Genomic DNA, 8352 nt, shown 5'->3' on the forward strand with positions numbered 1-8352 from the left:
CTATTTTATCAAAAAATCTGTAGGAGGTAATGCAGACCCTCTCGCAGAGTTTACCCGCGGAAGTAGCGTTTGAAGCTAGCGAGTATCAGTGTGATGCGAACAAACGTAAACCCATTACATGACTGTTTACCGCGATTAAAACTGATAGCAGACCTGAAGAATGTATCACAATCATATTGGCAATGGCGATCTGACCGCTAATCCGGCATTGAAAACAGATGAAATCAATTAAACTCAGATTCTCCCGAGTTATTTGGGCTCCCGCATTTACTTTTCCGGTTCCTTGCACTGCAAAGCCGTTGATCCATATCTCCCATTACGGGGTGCGGTATCCCTGAGCGGGTCGGCAACGATCACAGAGCCTAATTACAAATGCACTGAGTAAACTGTTTGTACTTGTCAGTAGGCAGCGAATGTCTTTACGTTTTTTATGGTCTGGAACAGGCCGGACCGTAGATTTACACAGCTGAACCTCCCTAGTAACCCAACTGATATATACATATATACAGCCACATGTTCGTGTGGAACTAACTTTCCCAACTCTGTGTGTGTGTGTGTGTTGGGGGGAGGGTTATTCTATTGGTTTACTTAGTTTAATTCCAATTGTCGGAAACGCTGTCGAGTTATGAACAGATTCCCCGATACTCAAGCGTATTAACAACATGACGGAATAAAAACAAATTTCCACCATGATCCGTGAATAGGACGGACAACATGGATTTATAAATGTTTCTATTCCACAGTGTCAAAGATACAGCAGGAAGTTCTGCAGCTGATCCACTTATTCTACGATTGTAGCTGTTGCCGGTCTGCTGAAGGAAATGAATTGGAAGCGCGAGCATGAGCCCGTCACCCGTGACCACATTGGACGAGCGGGACAAGCGATACTCCAACTATTCAGAAGGCGGTAGTCATGAGTCTTTCATTGTTATGAAGATGAATGGTTTTTGGGGTACTTCACATTATCTTCAGCGGAACTAACGTAAAACTATCAATTTTGCCTTAGTAAGGTATATCACAGTATTAAGTTTTACTACTCATGTTAAACCTTCATTTCTTGCCAATTAAACAAAATTTTCCAATACAATTGCTAAACTCACTTGACTTTCATTTATATGAGAGGTTTGGAGAGGTAGGGATTAGATTATCCTTGAAAGATGGAAGACGTGAGGGATCTGTCAGTGAATATGTAAAAATGAAGCGCAGGAACCATGGACTGTTTCCGATCGCACTATGAACGGTCAGTCTCGGGTAATACAAATAACGCGTCTCGATTCAGAACAGCATTCGAAACAGAGGAATGAAATGCCGCGAATGGAGTCTATCGGTCGTCACTTCGACAATTTGCATTTCTAAAGTGAAATCCCTTCCAAAATTAAAAACAAAACGGGACAGAATCCTCCAATGATACAGCGGATGAATAAGCAAGTGGGTTAGGTCCTGATTTCCAAAAGGTATATAACAGGATGCAAGTTAATTGGGTGTCAGAAAGATTAAATATCTTGGAATAATAGAAACTGTTTCTGTACAGAAACAAAACAGAACACTATTATGTTTCCCTTTTCCTGGACTGGTGGAAGAGTTACAATCGATTTCCTCAGAGATCAGTTGCAGCAGAACATTGTTGTTCTTAACATTAATATAGAGCTGAGTAAGTCTGGAGTTGAATAACCAAGTGATGCAGTACGAGTAATAGAGTAACAGGAAATATTGCATTTAAAATTGAACACTGAGGATTAAGCAGTGTTTTATAATGAATCCCGATAAGAAACCACGCCTCTTGCACCACATTCTTGCACTGACGAAATATGTTTTCAACTAGACACATAGACCTCGGCATCAGCTAACAATACGGACACCACATCTCCTCCACAAGCCTCTTCCAATCCCTCAACGCCTTGCACCCTACCGGAACCCATTGATCCGGAAATTTCAACAAGCCTCCATCAATGACCCACGCTCTCACACTGAACACACCCACCCTCTACCCACTCCCAATGACCAGACGTCACTGCCAGATCTCTTCCCAGTGAGACGCAACCGAGTCCATTCCATTATAACGGGTCCTTGCCATTGAACTTCCGGACTCCAAAAGTTTTAAACAAGCCCAATTATCACACCGCCTCCCTTAAAATACCTTCAAAACCCACTTCTTCAAGATCGACGTATGACAATGGCTCTATTCCTCCCCATTAGATTTTCCCTCTGACCCCAATATTCCAACAGTTACGCCGCCACATTAACCCCTGATTGGGCAATTACACGTCGGCCACTCCATTGATCGATATTCCACCAGCACACCTCCAACTATATTTCCTACTGACCCAATCTTCGACAAAATGTTCCGTTCTGAATCCTCCTCTCCAACAGCTTCCTCCAACACAGCACCTTCGCCATAGTTCCGTTGAAACCATACCTTCACACTGGACCACAGCCCCAACAGATCCCACTGACCCCATTCATACCGACTTTTCCCAATGACTCTACACCTCGCCACCAAACTCAACCGGTTGCCCAATTCCCCATAGGTTATCCACGATACCGTAAACCTTCCACCTTCCAATGAACACGATATTTCTTCCAGCAGCTGCCACTGACTTCACACATTCCCAGCTGTCCGGTCCGTCATCTGATTTACACCCGTTCAAATGCTTCTTGTTCTGTTGGTATGATCTGTCATGTACTGACTCTGCACTAAGTGAACACCGTTTCTCAGGAATCCACGGAAGTTACAGTCCGGTAACTTCCTAGTATTTCCTGAGGTACTATGCCTGTTATCGGACGCAATACCTCGGTCAAGGTCAAGATTTCCATGGCAGCATACAACCTCAAGGAGGACTCAGATTGAGCATGGTCTGTAGGTTAAAGTAATTGTCGACGTTTCGAATCGAAACCCTGTATTAGCGTCAATGTTCTATCTAATATTCTGTATTTCACGGGGATTTATCTTCCTCTTTGAGGACCTTTCAAAATCTGTTGCTTTGTGGGCCTGATGAATGCGGGAGGGGCGTTGGCGGTGAGTTGAACGTCCCGATGTGTTTGACAAAGTATAACTGCTCGTGAATTGGAGGGCGCTAGCCCGATACTGTAATGGAGTCAGGATCACCAGGAGACTTCAAAGGCAATGCAGAGACAGGGAGCCATGTTTTCGAGATGAATCCTATAATTGTCCGCGAAAAGAATATGGAGCGGATGACATCCTTGTGTACAGTTCACTGGGTAAATTCCGTGGCGGACAGCCATTCTCACCCCCCCCCAAATCTGCCCCTTTACCTTGCTCACCTTTGTTCTCACTCTGATTTAAATGATCATCACTCTTATCCCCTTGGCAACCCGGGCTATCGCTCATCCAGTCAACGTCGGTTGATATTGCTGGTCGCAGGAATGTCGTGCGGAGCAGCCCACATTCCTCTACCCTGTCCTTCATGACTCCGGTCTAACCTTTATGAAGAGTTTATTACCAGTCTGACTCCGTCACCTCCCTGTCCACTATTTCACTTGTGCCCCATATGTTTTCCAAGGCTTGCTGATTCATTGCTCTAAACAATCTCCCATCAGCCGGACAAACCGCAGAACATCTCATGCGCCAGGGTTTCCGTCTACACGGTTTCCCACTGATAGTGTATCGGACAGAGGTGCTCGATTCACCTCCCAGCTCTGCTCAGTGGAACTGGCTTTGAGATAATTATCTTCCACCTAAACGAGAATCACGTAAACTAACAACTCGCTTTATCAGTCTCCTCAAATACATTAGGAAAATTAACCCGTTAGCATACAGATGACAGCTTCCCCGTTCTATGAGATTTCATCCCACCTTTCTTGCATCGAAATTGAAACAATTAATTTGACCCGGAATCCCAAGCCACTCACTCCACCTAGGAGTTCAGACGGTGAGACAGTTCACACAATCCATAGACTGTTTAACTCACGAAATTAAAGGGACACCTACAATACTTTGTAGTTTGTGACGGATAAGGTCTGGAGGAACCAGGAATATTTCGGATCTTGGCTTCAGTTCAGAATTCCATTGTACATTCTGGATCGCTGTGGGCCGTCAGGTGCCGGTCACAGTGGGGCGGGTTCTGTCACAAACCCGGGTCGCCGATGGAGTATTCTGGAGTTCTCAGCCTTCCTTACTGATTTTTTTTTTGGTGTGTGTGCGTGTTCTCTGAGATTTAGTAATGTTAGTTGTAATGTATTGTTGCGTTTCTGGTGTTGAGTTTTCTCTCATTCCCATGTGAGCAGCCATTGCCCCCGGGATAGTTCCCATTAACTTTCCTTGAGACTTTGCCGGCGTCCAATTAAGTACCCTTGGACTTTTGCCTCTTATCACAATAGTGACCGGTAAGCTGCTCACGAATCGGCGGTTTAATCAGCTGGACAAGGATTCCACCGTACCCTGAAGTGTATTTAAAGTTGAAGGGCTAAACCCTCGGGGCTCTGTCGGCCTGGTCCTTGCGCAATGAAATTACGGCCGAGTTATTTCAAATTGTACAAGAATGTGTAATTTCTACTGCTTTTGGTGCTTTTTTTCAGTTTGATTAATAAAATTTCTAGTTTTGTTGAATCTTCCTGCGTGCAGCGTGACAATACAATTCACAAATTCCAAAACTCGAGCAGTTCGCAGTTAAGCCTCCTCTGTTATGATATGAAACAGCTTCATACGTTTAAGCCGCCAGAAAAGCCGCAGACAGTATTTTAGATTTTGTTTCATGACCCTGGAATCTTATGCAAGTCATGCTTCCCTGATGTTGATGCCGGACCTTTAATTAAGGAACTGTATAGTGATTTATCAAATACCCAACATTGATCGCTGCGACGCATCACTGGTCCCAGTCCTGTACTCCTAAATAAGGACATCCCCCATCCCTCTAGCACATTGTGCCCCCTATCACGATGTCAATATCAATGCTCCGGTAGTGAGTGCCTCGCACTGCGCATTCTTTTAACTTTTGTTGACATGCTCATAAACTCAGTTCAATTCGCGAAACATTATCGCCCAATCCGGCTCTTCAGAATCCCTTCTCTGCATCTCTCACCAATAATATGAGGCTCAGTTCCCCAGCTCCTCCTTATAGCCTTTCGGATGTAACGGCAATGCTAGAAGTCTCCGGGTATTGATATTGTTTTTAGAGTATAAATTAATATATTTCGACCAAGATTACACACCCCGCGGTCCTCCAGAAACGCAAAGAATACTCCGAAGTAAAACGAGCATTAAAAAAAAATAAGATTAGATTTCAAACTCCGTACGCTGTTAAACTTCGAGTGTTTTATGACAATGGGATGCAGTTGTACCAGACAGTGGAAGAGGCGACTACAGACATGAAGGCCAGTGGGTTGCCCGTCAGCATGACCAAAACGAAAGAAAGCCTGGTTGAGGAATTGTCCCGCTCGGCTTGGGGTATAGTGCGAGAAACGAGAAGGCAGGAGGCGGGAGGAAGCCGAGGGAAACATATCAGGAAGAGACCAGGAGTTTCCCAAAGACAGTCCTCACCCCCTTCAGAAGAGCCATAAGATTTGGCTAACTTTAAAAATGTTGAGAAGCTAAACAGAAGCAAAAGTACACGGTTATATACCTATCTCGAGAAATACATTATAATGTGGATTTTATATTACTTAGCTAACACGAGGAAATCTACAGATGTCGGAAATTCAAACAACAACACATACAAAATGCTAGTGGAACACAGCAGGCCAGAAACGTCGACAGCGCTTCTCCCGACAGATGCTGCCTGGCCTGTTGTGTTCTACCAGCATTTTGTGTGTATTGTTGTTTATATTACTTAGTTGTTATTCTCTATTTGCTCACTTACTCCTTTTTTCCCCAGCAAAATGAATATATATATATATATATATATATATATATATATATATACATATACATATGTGTGTGTGTGTGTGTGTGTGTGTGTGTGTGTGTGTGTGTGTGTGTGTGTGTTCATGTCTATCTGTCTATCTATATATAGATAGATAGGAGTACACAGGGAAATCTTTTCTGTGTAATGGATTTGTTCACTGACATTTAAGAATACTGCAATGGGGGCCCTCAACTCACAAGTAGGAGGGGTTATCCCCACAGCTAGACATTTCCTCTAGCTCAACGCAGGGTCGTCTACTGGAGACCTCAGCCTTGGAGTCACACGTTTGTTGCCATTTTTGTTATTATTTGCGTTTGTTGGTTCTTATTTGTTCAGGGAGTAGATCGACTAAGTTTTATTGTAATTTCAATGATACATTGACAGATAAATACAGATGGATAAGGACAAGGTAAAATTAATTTCTTTTAATGCAAATGGGCTATTAAATCCAATCAGACTTAAGAGAATTTTATCCAAAATGAAAAAAATGGACAAGCACATGTGGTATTTTTACTGGAAACTCATTTAAGTGATAATGTTGATTTTGACCTACAAACAAAGAATACTATATGGAAACTAAATTCAAGTCTACTAAATGATCCGTACTTTCAGGAACAAATTAAAAAAGAAATTGGTCTCTACTTAGAATTTAATGATAATGGAGAGTTTTCACCTCCCATTTTATGGGATACTCTGAAGCGGTCTTAAGAGGGAACATTATAGCGATATCTTCAAATAAGAAGAAAAAAAAATAAGGAATAAAACATAAGGGGATTTACAAAATAAGCTGAAGGAACTAGAGAAAAAACACAAATTGAATTTAGTACAGGATACATTAGGGGAAATTACAAGAATTAGGAATAAAATAAATAATTTGGCAACGAAAGAAATCAGGAAAAACTAAAAGTTTCTGAAACAGAGACATTATGAAAGTGGATCGAAATCTATGAAAATAATAGCGTAGAAACTGAAAAAAAAAACAGAACATACAATTCATAGAATTAGGGACCCAAGAACGAAAATGATAAAAAAAATAAGCTAAGTTATATTCAAGAAGCTTTTGAAGTGTTTTACAAAACACTATATTCCAAAGCTTTAGGGGGAAGCATCACCCAAATTGACACCTTCTTGAATTCCCTAGAATTATCCACTTTAAGCGAAGAACAAAATAGAAGGATGACTGATGACATAACTGAAGTTGATTAAAATGCTTCATTTAGTCGGCTTATATTAAGCAAGTCACCAGGATCAGATGTGTATACGGCAAAGTGGTACAAAGAACTTAAAAATGAGCTAATTCCTGTTTTACTCACCACACTAAACTGGGCTCTAAAAAAGGCACAAATGCCACCCAGTTGGAAGGAAGCGATAATCTCAGCCATACCGAAAGAAAGCAAGGATAAAATGAAATGCGGGTCATTTAGGACAATATCCGTTCTTAATGTAGATTATAGGTTATTTACCTCCATCGTGGCCAAATGATTAGAGGAGTTTCTACCCATACTGATAGGTAATGATCAGACTGGTTTTATACGACAACGCCAGATACAAGACAGTATACAAAAATACTTCACATTATGGATCATATACAAAAAAAAATCGAAGCAATAGTGGTAAGCATGGACGCTGAAAAGGCATTTGATTCGTTTAATTGCAATTTTCTCTGCAGAGCTTTACATAGATTTGATTTCCAAGACAATTATTAGAACTATACAGACACTATATGACAATCCTACTGCTCAGATTAAAGTCAATGGATGTTTATTAAATAGTCTTACCCTAGAAAGGGGTACGAGACAGCGATGTGCATGGCCACCACCACTCTTCGCACTATCTGGAACCATTAGCTCAATACATCAGACAAAATGAAGATATCAGGGGAATTACCATTAAAGGGACAGAGCATAAATTGGCTTGTTATGTGGATGACATTTTGGTCTATCTAGGGCAACCAACAGACTCTTTACCTGAATTGATGCAATTCTTTGAACAATATGGTCCATTATCAGGTTACAAGATCAACATAGATAAAACCCAATTACTTTCATATTACTATAGCCCACCAAGAGAAATTGGAAGTCGATACTCCTGGGCGTGGTACACAGTCTTTCAAATATTTGGGCATCATTATGCCAAAAGATTTGGCAAAATTATCACAATGTAGTTATCAGCCGTTATATAAACAAATTAAGCAAGGTGTGACATGATGGAGTCTGATTACTTTTTCCAGTCTCAGTGCAAGGATTGAGTCCATTAAAATTAATATTAGGCCCAGACTGTTATATCTCTTTCAGACCTTACCAACAGAGATGAATCAAAATCAATTCAATCAATGGAACAAGATGCTATCAAGGTATATTCGGCAGGGTAAAAGGCCTAGAGTTCGTCTAAAAACGTCGCAATTAGTAAAGGAAAAGGGGGGATGGGGCTTGCCTTCTCTTAGAGATTATTATTTTGCAGCACAGTTGAGAGCTGTGGTACGTTGGTGCAA

The sequence above is a fragment of the Hypanus sabinus genome, unplaced genomic scaffold, assembly GCF_030144855.1.
Source record: "Hypanus sabinus isolate sHypSab1 unplaced genomic scaffold, sHypSab1.hap1 scaffold_323, whole genome shotgun sequence".
NCBI lineage: Eukaryota > Metazoa > Chordata > Chondrichthyes > Myliobatiformes > Dasyatidae > Hypanus > Hypanus sabinus.